Raw genomic sequence first — 14,026 nt, forward strand, 5'->3', positions numbered from 1 at the left:
GTAGATTTCTAGTCTCCAGAAAAGTCGTTATACTCGAACATAATTCGTGTTCCAAAATTCTACAACTGATCAACGTTAGAGATATAGGTCTATGGTTCTGCACATCTGTTCGACGTCCCTTCTTGAAACCGGGATGACCTGTACTCTTTTCCAATCTTTTGGTACGCTACGCTCTTCTAGAGACCAACGGTACACCGCTTCAAGAAGGGGGGCCAGTTCCTTCGTGTATTCTGTGTAAAATCGGACTGGTATCCCATCAGGTCCAGCGACCTTTCCTCTTCTAAGCGATTTTAATTGTTTTTCTATCCCTCTGTCATGTATTTCGATATCTACCATTTTGTCATCTGTGCGACAATCTAGAGAAGGAACTACAGTGGAGTCTTCCTCTGTGAAACAGCTTTGAGAAAAGACATTTAGTATTTCGGCCTTTAGTCTGTCATCCTCTGTTTCAGTAGCATTTTGGTCACAGAATGTCTGGACATTTTGCTTTGATCCACATACCGCTTTGACATAGGACCTAAATTTCTTAGGATTTTCTGCGAAGTCAGTACATAGAACTTTACTTTCGAATTCATTGAACGCCTCTCGCATAGCCCTCCTCACACTACATTTCGCTTCGCGTAATTTTTGTTTGTCTGCAAGGCTTTGGCTATGTTTATGTTTGCTGTGAAGTTCCCTTTGCTTCCGCAGCAGTTTTCTAACTCGGTTGGTGTACCACGGTGGCTCTTTTCCATCTCTTACGATCTTGCTTGGAACATACTCATCTAACGCATGTTGTACGATGGTTTTGAACTTTGTCCACTGATCCTCAACGCTATCTGTACTTGAGACAAAACTTTTGTGTTTAGCCGTCAAGTACTCTGAAATCTGCTTTTTGTCACTTTTGCTAAACAGAAAAATCTTCCTACCCTTTTTAATATTTCTATTTACGGCTGAAATCATCGATGCAGTAACCGCTTTATGATCGGTGATTCCCTGTTCTGCGTTAACTGTTTCAAATAGTTCGGATCTGTTTGTCACCAGAAGGTTGTAACGCCGGAAATGCATATCCTCCTATTTCCATCTATTGCACTGCAAATGTTTTCCCTTATTTTGTTACCTGAAGATATAACATTTCTGTGTCTTTGTATATTGTAATTGTTTTACTATTTGTACATATATGCATTTATGTCGATTTATAATTGGTTTGTTTTGTGAATATTATTTGTATTTATACGCTGGGTCTGGCCTAGGGAAACTATGCTATCGAACCATTACATCGATAGGTCGTGTGGAGAACCAAAGTGTTTAGGATCTTTGGTAGTGTTAACTCTGCCGCGTGGAGCGCGGGCAGAGCAGAGAGAGTCTGGCTGGAGTAGTGCGGTTGAGCAGGTGTGTTGTGTGACGCTCCCGCGAGTTGCCGCGCTTTCGGGGTTTGGCAGCATCTAATTGCGCTCGACTGGCTATAATAGTTTCTAGCACGGTGTCGCGGACGGGAAGCATTAGCTGGCACACATCAAGAGCCCGTTTCGCCTGGTGACCGTGTCGAGAAGAAGGCGCGCCAGCATCCAGCTTCTGCAACAGCGACGGCCGACAATGAGTGACTGACGCCACCTCCTCGATCGACGACTTCAAACCTTCAATCAACCAACAAGGAAGACTAAAAGCACGTAAAGTTTCAGAACTGTATGGCAGACCTCAGCTTTTAAAATTGTTGCATCACAAAATTACAGCAACTGAGTATGAACCTTTGTTGCTCATTGTCCCAATTGCATTGCCAAGCAGGGTCCCTTCCTTTTCCGAAATGAACCCGAGTGTCGTTGAAATTCAAACGCCAGCATTAAAGTAATATAATTCGATTTCATTGCTTTAATTTCAAAGTTCAGTTAAGGTATTTATAGCTGGCTACAATATTTAGATTACACAAGCACAAATTAAGAGTGCGAGTTTTGTTTGCATATTTTAGCTTACCTGTGACTCCAGCTCAGCTTGGTACGTACTAAATTTTACTATTGTTAATTGTTCGGAATCATTTAATTCAAGTTCAAAGTTAAATCTCTTATTTCTACATTGCGTAGATTCAAGTAGCTTTTGAAATGATTGTTGAGGTAGTCCAAGACTAACCGTATTTTACTGCATTTCGATGTGCTTCAGAAAGAAAGCTCACTATTAACTTCAGTCACTAAATTAACTTTCGATTTTCCGGTTTTATTAATTCTTTTGCTAAATGAAGTCAGAGTGTAGCGAAATTTATTACTTCTGACAAACTTTCAGTTTTCACACTACACGTGTCAACCTTCAGTTGCCACGCTTCTAGTGCTGATTATATGTGTAATAACCTTTCTTTTTCAGTTACTATAGTAATTGTCCATGGGACTGGCGACCGTAATTTCCCCCAAATCTCAAATATCTAATTACCGCTAGTTGATTGTTGACGTAACGGCCGCACATTTACTTTCTTTATTAACTTTACCCCTTTTCAAAATTAATTTCCACCAGTTTCATTTGCATTTTTCCTTTCATTTAGATGTAACCCTTTCCTCCCTCTTTACCGACAGATTAACTTCGGTGACGATTGCTTTTCCCAAATTTCCATTAGGTACACGCGGTTTAATTTTTCACTGTCATTAAGGTCGATAAGTGAGGGGGATGTTACAAGGTCTAACACGTTATCGCCACGAGTCGGTTCTCTGTTTAACTGCTCAAGGTAGTTGTCGTCTGTCATTCATCCAGCAGAGTGGACTTAGGCTACGACAGTACATAGCGACTAGAGTAGTGTTTATAGTGGGCCTTGTATTTCACCAGCAGTGAGGCTAACGCGGATTATTATTGGAGAGCTTGTACCACAACACATGGACTCTGATAAAGTTAAGCAGCAGCTTTCTGTTCATGTAAATAAAGAACTGTGTTAATTCACGTGTGCAATTGTGTTGTAGAAAGAGAGTACTGGCCACCCGTAACCAGTGTCCTTTTCTCCATTGAGCTATTTCAGTTCCTTCAGTTTCTCGTTCCTGCGACAATTTAAAGGAGGAACTACAATGCGGTCTTCCTCTGCGCCACAGTTTTGGAAAAAGACGTTTAGTGTTTCGGCTTTTCCTGTTATTCTTTTATTCCTTGTCAGTTTGGTCACAATGTCTGGACAGATGGTTTTGACACGTTTATTGATTTAACATCAGGCCAAAACTTCTTAGGATTTTCTACCAAATCGGTAGACAGAATTTTGCTTTCGAACTCGTTGAACTCCTCATGCACAGCCCCGCTTTCTCCAGTTTTGGTTTCGTTTAGTTTTTGTTTGTCTGTGAGGGTTGTTTGGCTATGTCTAACTGATGCCGTACGCTAATTGTAGTACAAAGAGTACAGAATAGAGGAAAGTAGGTACATCGTATTTTAATTACCCAAAGGCACGCACACTGCATAGTTGCCCTACACAAGAATGCGATTAACTACAACGTCGGTACCCATTGACAACATTCGCCCGCTCCTACACCTCCAGCTCTCTCCACAAGAGAATGTCACACACAGGCTCCCACACGTGGTATCTATATTTTTGTTGTGATATTCAGTCGGAAGACTGGTTTGATGCAAGTATCCATTCTGCTCTAGCCTGTGCAAGCCTCTTCATCTCCTAATAACTACTGAAACCTACTTCTTTCTAAATCGGATTACTGTATTTATCTATTGCCTTCTCTCTACGATATTTACCCCCCACCAACCCACCCATCCACCCACCTACTCACCAATCCACCCACCCATCCACCAGCGCGCGCGCGCGCACACACACACACACACACACACACACACACACACACACACACACATTTGCCTCCAATACCAAACTGGTGGTCTCTTGAGGTTGAATATGTCCTATACGCCTCTCTCTTCTTTTAGTCAAGTTGTGCCACAAATTTATTTTCTCCCCATTTTATTCAGTACATATCTTCAGCATCCTTCTCTAGCAACATATTTCAAAAGCCCCTATTCTCTTCTTGTCTAAACTGTTTATCGCACATGCTTCACTTTCATACAAGGCTACATTCCAAACAAATACGTTCAGAAAAGACTTCCTAACACTGAAATCTATGTCGATGTTAACAAATCTCTATTTTTTCAGAAACGCTTTTCTTCGCATTGCCAGTCTACATTTTATATCTCTCTGCTTTGGCCATCATCAGTTATTTTGCTGTCCAAATAGCAGAACTAATGTAATACTTTTAGTATTTTGTTTGCTAATCTAATTCCCTCAGCATCACTTGATTTAATTCGACAACATTCCATTGTCCTTCTTTTGCTTTTGCTGATGTTCATCTTATATCCTCCTTTCAAGACTCTGTCCATTCCGTTCAAGTGTTCTTCCAAGTCCTTTGCTGTCTCTGACAGAATTACAATGGCATCGGCGAACCTCAAAGTCTTTATTCCTTCTCCCTGAACTTTAATTCCTAGTCCAAATTTTTCTTTGTTTTCCTTTACTGCTTGCTCAATGTACAGACTGAATAACATCGGTGATATGCTACAATTCGGTCTCACTCCCGTCTCAACCACTGGCCCCTTTTCATGCCCCTCAACTCCTATAACTGCAGTATGGTTTCTGTACAAGTTGTAAATAGCCTTTTGCTCTCTGTATTTCACGACTTGTGCCTTCAGAATTCGAAAGAGAGTATCCCAGTCAACACTGTCAAACATTTTCTCTAAGTCCACAAATTCTATAAACAAAGATTTGCCTTTCTTTAACCTATATTCTAAGAGAAGTCATAGGTTCAGTATCTGCCCCAAGTGTTTCTACATTTCTCTGAAATCCAAACTGATCTTTCCTGAGACTGGCCTCTACCAGTTTTTACATTCTTCTTTAAATAATTCGTGTTAGAATTTTGTAACAGTGACTTTAAAGTGATAGTGCGATAATTTTCATACCTATCAGCACCTGCTTTCTTTAGAATTAGAATTATTACATTCGTCTTGAAATCTGAGGGTATTTCACCTGTCTCATACATTTTGCACTTCAAATGGAATAGTTTTGTCATGGGTGATAGATAGTTCTGACGGAATGTCATATAGTCCAGGGGTCTTGTTTCGACTTAGGTCTTACAGTGCACTGTTAGATTCTTCTTTGCAGTATCGTATCTCCCATCTCGTCACATCTATGTCCTCCTCTATTTCTATAACATTGTCGTCAAGTTCATCTCCCATCTACAGGGTATCTATATACCCCTTCCAACTTCCAGCTTTGCCTTCTTTGCTTAGTCGTGGTTTTCCATCTAAGATGTTGATATTCATACAGCTGCTTTTCTTTTCTGCAAAGGCCTCTTTAATTTTCCTGTCGGGGGTATCTATCTTTCCCATAGTGAAATATGCTTCTAAATTCCTACATCTGTCCTGTAGCCACTCCTGCTTATGTATTTTTTCACTTTCTGCCAGTCTCATTTTTAAACGTTTGTATTCCGTTTCACCCCCCCCCCCCCCCCTCAATGAACCATGGACCTTGCCGTTGGTGGGGAGACTTGCGTGCCTCAACGATACAGATAGCCGTACCGTAGGTGCAATGTAATTTTTCCCGAAGGCATACAGCTTTACTGTATTGTTGAATGATGATCGCGTCCTCTTGGGTAAAATATTCCGGACCTAAAATAGTCCCCCATTCGGATCTCCGGGCTGGGACTACCCAAGAGGACGTCTTTATCAGGAGAAAGAATACTGGCGTTCTACGGACCGGAGCGTGGAATGTCAGATCCCTTAATCGAGCAGGTAGGTTAGAAAATTTAAAAAGGGAAGTGGATAGGTTAAAGTTAGATATAGTGGGAATTAGTGAAGTTCGGTGGCAGGACGAACAAGACTTTTGGTCAGGTGAATACAGGGTTATAAACACAAAATCAAATAGCGGTAATGCAGGAGTAGGTTTAATAATGAATAAAAAATAGGAGTACGGGTAAGCTACTACAAATAGCATAGTGAACGCATTATTGCGGCCAAGATAGACGCGAAGCCCACGCCTACCACAGTAGTACAAGTTTATATGCCAACTAGCTCTGCAGATGATGAAGAAATTGATGAAATGTATGATGAGATAAAAGAAATTATTCAGGTAGTGAAGGGAGATGAAAATTTAATAGTCATGGGTGACTGGAATTCGACAATAGGAAAAGGAAGAGAAGGAAACGTAGTAGGTGAATATGGATTGGCGCTAAGAAATGAAAGAGAAAGCCGCCTGGTAGAATTTTGCGCAGAGCATAAATAAATCATAGCTAACACTTGGTTCAAGAATCATGAGAGAAGGTTGGTTACATCGAAGAACCTTGGAGATACTAAAAGGTATCAGATAGATTATATAATGGTAAGACAGAGATTTAGGAACCAGGTTTTAAATTGTAAGACATTTCCAGGGTCAGATGTTGACACTGACCACAATCTATTGGTTATGAACTGTAGATTGAAACTGAAGAAACTGCAAAAAGGTGGGAATTTAAGGAGATGGGACCTGGATAAACTGAAAGAACCAGAGGTTGTACAGAGTTCCAGGGAGAGCATAAGGGAACAATTTACAGGAACGAGGGAAAGAAATACAGTAGAAGAAGAATGGTTAGCTTTGAGGGATGAAATAGTGAAGGCAGCAGAGGATCAAATAGGTACAAACACGAGGGCTAGTAGAAACCCTTGGGTAACAGAAGAAATACTGAATTTAATTGATGAAAGGAGAAAATATAAAAATGCAGTAAATGAAGCAGGCAATAAGGAATACAAACGTCTCAAAAATGAGATCGACAGGATGTGCAAATGGCTAAGCAGGGATGGCTAGAAGACAAATGTAAGGATGTAGAGGCTTATCTCACCAGGGGTAAGGTAGATACTGCCTACAGGATAATTAAAGAGACCTTTGGAGAAAAGAGAACCACTTGCATGAGTATCAAGAGCTTTGATGGAAACCCAGTTCTAAGCAAAGAAGGGAAATCAGAAAGGTGGAAAGAGTATATAGAGGGCCTATACAAGGGCGATGTTCTTGAGCACACTATTATGGAAATGGAAGAGGATGTAGATGGCCGGCCGCGGTGGTCTAGCGGTTCAGGCGCTGAGTCCCGAACCGCGCGACTGCTACGGTCGCAGGTTCGAATCCTGCCTCGGGCATGGATGTGTGTGATGTCCTTAGGTTAGTTAGGTTTAAGTAGTTCTAAGTTCTAGGCGACTGATGACCAGAGATGTTAAGTCCCATAGTGCTCAGAGCCATTTTTTTTTATGTAGATGAAGATGAAATGGGAGATATGATACTGCGTGAAGAGTTTGACAGAAGACTGAAAGACCTGAGTCGAAACAGGGCCCCCGGAGTAGACACCATTCCATTAGAACTACTGACAGCCTTGGGAGAGCCAGTTCTGACAAAAAGCTCTACCATCTGGTGAGCAAGATGTATGAGACAGGCGAAGTATCCTCAGACTGCAAGAAGAATATAATAATTCCAATCCCAAAGAAAGCAGGTGTTGGCAGATGTGAAAATTACCGAACTCTCAGTTTAATAAGTCACAGCTGCAAAATACTAACGCGAATTCTTTACAGACGAATGGAAAAACTGATAGAAGCCGACCTCGGGGAAGATCAGTTTGGATTCCGTAGAAATGTTGGAACACGTGAGTCAATACTGACCCTACGACTTTTCTCAGAAGAAAGATTAAGGAAAGTCAAACCTATGTTTCTAGCATTTGTAGACTTAGAGAAAGCTTTTGACAATGTTGATTGGAACACTCTCTTTCAAATTCTGAAGGTGGCAGGGTCAAATACAGGGAACGAAAGGCTATTTACAATTTGTACAGAAAGCAGATGGCAGTTGTAAGAGTGGAGGGGTATGAAAGGGAAGCGGTGGTTGGGAAGGGAGTGAGACAGTGTTGTAGCCTATCCCCGATGTTATTCAATCTGTATACTGAGCAAGCCATAAAGGAAACACAAGAAAAGTTCGGAGTCGGTATTAAAATCCATGGAGAAGAAATAAAAACTTTGAGGTTCGCCGATGACATTGTAATTCTGACAAAGACATCAAAGAACTTGGAAGAGCAGCTGAACGGAATTTACAGTGTCTTGAAAGGAGGGTCTAAGACGAACATCAACAAAAGCAAAACGAGGATAATGGAATGTAGACGAATTAAGTGAGGCGATGTTGAGGGAATTAGATTAGGAAATGAGACACTTGAAGTAGTAAAGGAGTTTTGCTATTTGGGGAGCAAAATAACAGATGATGGTCGAAGTAGAGAGGATATAAAATGTAGACTGGCAATGGAAAGGAAAGCGTTTCTGAAGAAGAGAAATTTGTTAACATCAAGTATAGATTTAAATGTCAGGAAGTAGTTTCTGAAAGTATTTTTGTGGAGTGTAGCCATGTATGGAAGTGAAATGTGGACAATAAATAGTTTAGACAAGAAGAGAATAGAAGCTTTCGAAATGTGGTGCTACAGAAGAATGCTGAAGATTAGATGGGTAGATCACATAACTATTGAGGAGGTATTGAATAGAATTGGGGAGAAGAGGAGTTTGTGGCACAACTTGACTAGAAGAAGGGATCGGTTGGTAGGACATGTTCTGAAGCATCAAGGGATCATAAATTTAGTACTGGAGGGCAGCGTGGAGTGTAAAAATCGTAGAGGGAGACCAAGAGATGAATACACTAAGGAGATTCAGAAGGATGTAGGCTGCAGTAGGTACTGGGAGATGAAGAAGCTTGCACAGGATAGAGTAGCATGGAGAGCTGCATCAAACCAGTCTCAGGACTGAAGACCACAACAACAACATTCCGTTTCACCTGCTTCATTTGCTGTATTTTTATATTTTCTCGTCTCAGCATTTAAATTAACGATCTCCTCTGACGTCCAGGGATTTTTACTAGCCTTGCCTCTTTTCCTGGTGTCTTCGCTATCCCATCTCTCAAAGTTACCCATTCGTCTTGTACTGTGTTTATTATGTCGTTCTTTTCCCCTGTTCTAGTCAGTCGATGACTGTCTCATCAAAACTTTCTGCATTCTCTTCAACACATAAGGCGCTACTTAACATATAATCTAGTACTACTGTGGTGGATGTGGGCACCAATACTATGCTGTTTATAGTAGATCCTATCTTCTCATTCATTTCTTAATCTACTCCTACATTACCCCTATTTGACTTTGTATTTATAACCCTGTATTCACTCATTTGATCAGAAGTCTTGCTCCTCTTGCCACCGAACCCCACTAATTTCCACTGTATCTAACTCCTGTCCATTCCCCTTTCCAAGTTTTCTAACCTCTGGTTTTCTTTCAGTCATCAGACTTCTGACTGATTCGATGCGGCCCGCCACGATTTGCCGTCCTGTGCCAAACTCTTCATTTCAGAGTAGCACTTGTAACCTATGTCCTGGATTATTTGCTGGATACATTCTAATCTATGTCTTCCTCTACAGTTTTTACCCTCTACAGCTCCCTCTAGTACTATATAAGTCATTTGCTGATGTCTTAACAGATGACCTATCATCCTGTCCCTTGTCGTTGTCAGTGTCTTCCACATATTACCTTCCTCTCCGATTCTGCGCAGAATCTCTTCGTTACATACCTTATAAATTCACCTAATTTTCAACATTCGTTTGTAGCACCACATCTCAAATTCTTCGATTCTCTTCTATTCCGGTTTTCCCACGGTCCATATTTCAGTACAATACAATGGTGTTGTCTAAAGGTAGATTCTCAAAAATTTCTTCCTTAAATTGGATCCTATGTTTGATACTAGTAGACTTCTCTTGGGCAGGAATGCCTTTTGCCTGTGCAAGTTTGCTTATGATGTTCTCCTTGCTCCGTCCGTCTGGTTATTTTGCTGCCTACCTCGTGACCATCAATCGTGAAGTTAAGTTTCTCGCTGTTCTCGTTTCTGCTACTTCTCATTACTTTCGTTTTTCTTCGATTTACTCTCAATTCATATTCTGTACTCATTCAGCTATTGGACAGTAGGGTGGGAATGAAATGATAATTAAGTCAAAACCCTAAGCTGTCGACAGGCGTTGATATACATCAACGGGAACAGTTGAAAATGTGTACCCCGACCGGGATTCGCACCCAGGACCTCTTGCTTACATGGCAGACGGTCTATCTATCTGAGCCAGCGAGGGCACAAAGAATAGCGCGACTGCAGGAATTAGTCCCTTGCACGTTCCCCGTGAGACCAACATTCCCAATTTAATGTCCACACGCTACATTCTTAGTGCCCCTGCCCATTACACTCATTACTCGCGTCAGACAATCTTAGCGAGTCCCGTAAGCGTTCGGGCAATGCGTGTGGTTCAAATGGTTCAAATAGCTCTGAGCACTAAGGGACCAAACTTCTGAGGTCATAAGTCCCGTAGAACGTAGAACTACTTAAACCTAACTAACCTACGGGCATCACACACATCCATGCGCGAGGCAGGATTCGAACCTGCGACCGTAGCCGTCGCGGTCGCGCGGTTCGCAATGTGTGTGCATCCAGCACAGAAGAAGAAGGTCAATGGCTGGTTAGCCTTAACTATATGAAGACGGTATCTGTCCGAAAGAACAGATATCATCTTCATGTAGGGTAGGAAAGACTACATCCCTGTCTTACACCTTTTTTTTTTTTTTTTTTTTTTTAATCCGAGCACTTCGTTTTTAGTCGTCCACTCCTGTTATTCCCTCTTGTCTTTTGTACATATTGTATTTTACTCTTCTCTGCCTATGGCTTGCCCCTATGTTTCTCAGCTTTCGAACGTGTTGCACCATTTTACTCTGTCGAACGCCGGCCGCTGTGGCCGAGCGGTTCTAGGCGGTTCGGTCCGGAACCACGCTGCTGCTGTGGTCGCAGGTTCGAATCCCGCCTCGGGAATGGATGTATGTGATGTCCTTCGGTTGGTTAGGTTTTAGTAGTTCTAAGTCTAGGGCACTGATGACTTCAGATGTTAAGTCCCATAGTGCTTAGAGCAATTTGAACCATTTGAACACTGTCGAACACTTCTTCCATAACGTGTCTTGAGTTTTCTTTAGTCTGTCTTCCATTATGAACCGCGACGTCAGAATTTACTCTTTCGTGCCTTTACCTTTCCTAAAGCCAAACTGATCGTCATCTATCACATCCTAGGTTTTCTTTTCCATTCTTCTGTTTATTGTTCTTGTAAGCAATTTGGGTGGATGAGCTGTTAAGACGATTGTGCGTTAGTTGTCGCACTTGTCAGCTGTTACAGTCTTCGGAACAGTGTGGATGATACACTACTGGCCATCAAAATTGTTACACCACGAAGATGACGTGCTACAGACGCGAAATTTAAACGACAGGAAGAATATGCTGTAGGGAAGCAGCATACTCACGCCTTATAAAATTTACATCAGTTTTTCCATTGTGTGCCAGCCTAGCTCTGACGTCATAAATATTGCGCAATACTTTAAAATGAAGTAAATAACCTGAAACGTTTTTAGCATGTCAGGAATAATACAAAATCATTATGTGTTGGATATCAGTTCAATAACTTTAACCATTTTCGAAATTTGGATGTTTTTCTGTAAAAATCATTGGTGCAACAGAAAAGAGCTAGAAAAAAATTTATATTTAAATTCCTTTTGCATAATAATTTAGTAGAAACAGTATTCTGAATCTCATAAATTAAAATTTTATTTGAAATTCATGATTTTCTGGTTTTTGTTTTAGAAATTAAGGAAGCAAGATAGATTAAGTAGGCGAATAAATAAAGCTCGGATGTTTAAATTTAAGTAGAAGGGAGATCCGCTATAATCATAAAAATGTGAGAAGTTTCAACAAAATAACTACATAGCTATAGCGTATCTCCAAAGAGCAAGTTCAGAGCTCCTTTACTGCGTGTAGTTTAATTAAATTAATTCTCTCGTCCAAAGTATTTGACTTAGCCACGTCAGACTTTTATTATGATTACTTACTTGTGTGCTGATTGCACAATTAAATTGAAAGCTTCATCAGAAGCTTCAGAGGAAGCAATTATTTATTCGATAACTTAAAGTGGTGCATTACTAGCCCAGCGGCTAGTCGGGAGAGCAGATTAGATTAGGCGTTCCCTTAGCCATCCGCACCGTGGCTTTATATGTAAGAACGCTGCGCGAGAAGAAGGCAGGCACCAGTTCTCTCCACACACTGATTAGCGCACCACCTGTGCCGGGAGTCGCGTCGCGTCGGTATCGTTGATATAAACAGCCTCGGATGCAGTAATAAGTTACTCGGGATACGCGTAACCATGAAATCTTTAGTTTGCGTATGTCGTATTTTCACGTGCCGCCGCAGGACAGACATTCTACCATTATGAACGTGGCGTTTGATGAACATTATCATCAAATTATGGCGAGCATTCACTTAAACATTTAATTTGAACAGTTATAGTTGCATCAGCGCATTAGACTCTGAACTGCTCTGGTAGTTGGATTGTGTGGATTCTTTTTGGTCTGTGACTTTCAGAATATAGTGAACATTTTAGAGAGAATGGTTTTTGATTACGAATCCCAGACAATCACCTAATTCTTCAGAGCTATAAGCTGCAGCTATAAATGTATTTCTCAGATGAAGTGGGCACTAGTAATTCTAATTACAGGCTTCACGTTTTGCTAACCACTTTCTGGTTGTCAATATTGTAGTTAGAGAGCCAGTGTTGAGAACAGCAAACAACAGCATTAAATAAATAATAGGAACATTTAACAATTATTCCACCCACCGCCCCACAATGCTGTGATATGCAAATGACTAGCTTTTCATAGTATTCACACAAGGCTGGCGCCGGTGGCGACACCTACAACGTGCTGACATGAGGAAAGTTTCCAACCGATTTCTCATACACAAACAGCAGTTGACCGGCGTTGCCTGGTGAAACGTTGTTGTGATGCATCGTGTAAGGAGGAGAAATGTGTACCATCACGTTTCCGACATTGATAAAGGTCGGATTGTAGCCTATCGCGATTGCGGTTTATCGTATCGCGACGTTGCTGCTCCCGTTGGTCCAGATCCAATGACTGATAGCAGAATATGGAATCGGTGAGTTCAGGAGGGTAATATGGAACGCCGTGCTGGATCCCAACGGCCTCGAAACACTAGCAGACGAGATGACAGGCATCTTATCCGCATGGCTTTAACGGATCGTGCAGAGACGTCTCGATCCCTGAGTCAGCAGATGGGGACGTTTGCAAGACAACAACCATCTGCACGAACAGTTCGACGACGTTTGCAACAGCATGGACTATCAGCTTGGAGACCATGGCTGGGGCTACCCTTGACGCTGCATCACAGACAGGAGCGCCTGCGATGGTGTACTTAACGACGAACGTGGGTGCACGAAAAGCGAAACGTCATTGTTTCGGATGAATCCAGGTTCTGTTTACAGCATCATGATGGTCGCATCCGTGTTAGGCGACATCGTGGTGAACGCACATTGGAAGCGTGTATTCGTCATCGCCATACTGGCGTATCACCCGGCGTGATGGTATGGGGTGCCATTGGTTACACATCTCAGTCACCTCTTGTTCGCATTGACGGCATTTTTTGAACAGTGGACGTTACATTTCAGATGTGTTACGACCCGTAGCTCTACCCTTCATTCGATCCCTGTGAAACCCTACATTTCAGTAGGATAATGCACTACCGCATGTTGCAGGTCCTGGACGGGCCTTTCTGGATACAGAAAATGTTCGACTGCTGCCCTGGCCAGCACATTCTCCAGATCTCTCACCAATTGAAAACGTCTGGTCAATGGTGGCCGAGCAACTGGCTCTTCACAATACGCCAGTCACTACTCTTGATGAACTGTGGTATCGTGTTGAAGCTGTATGGGCAGCTGTAGCTGTACACGCCATCCAAGCTCTGTTTGACTCAATGCTCAGGCGTATCAATGCCGTTATTACGGCCAGAGGTGGTTGTTCTGGGTACTGATTTCACAGGACCTATGCACCCAAATTACGTGAAAATGTAATGACATTTCAGTTCTAGTATAATATATTTGTCCAATGAATACCCGTTTATTATCTGCATTTCTTCTTGGTGTAGCAATTTTAATGGCCAGTAGTGTATTTCTCCGAAAGACAGATGGTATGTC

At 41.8% G+C, this 14,026-nt stretch overlaps 1 protein-coding gene across 1 annotated transcript in view; it reads right to left on the reverse strand.

The window, feature by feature from the left end:
* The window catches only part of LOC124777166, a 686,524-nt gene that overhangs the window by 489,748 nt on the left and 182,750 nt on the right, over positions 1-14,026 (reverse strand). The window lies entirely within an intron of this gene.

Source organism: Schistocerca piceifrons, chromosome 2 (genome assembly GCF_021461385.2).
Source record: "Schistocerca piceifrons isolate TAMUIC-IGC-003096 chromosome 2, iqSchPice1.1, whole genome shotgun sequence".
In the NCBI taxonomy this organism is placed as follows: Eukaryota; Metazoa; Arthropoda; class Insecta; order Orthoptera; family Acrididae; genus Schistocerca; species Schistocerca piceifrons.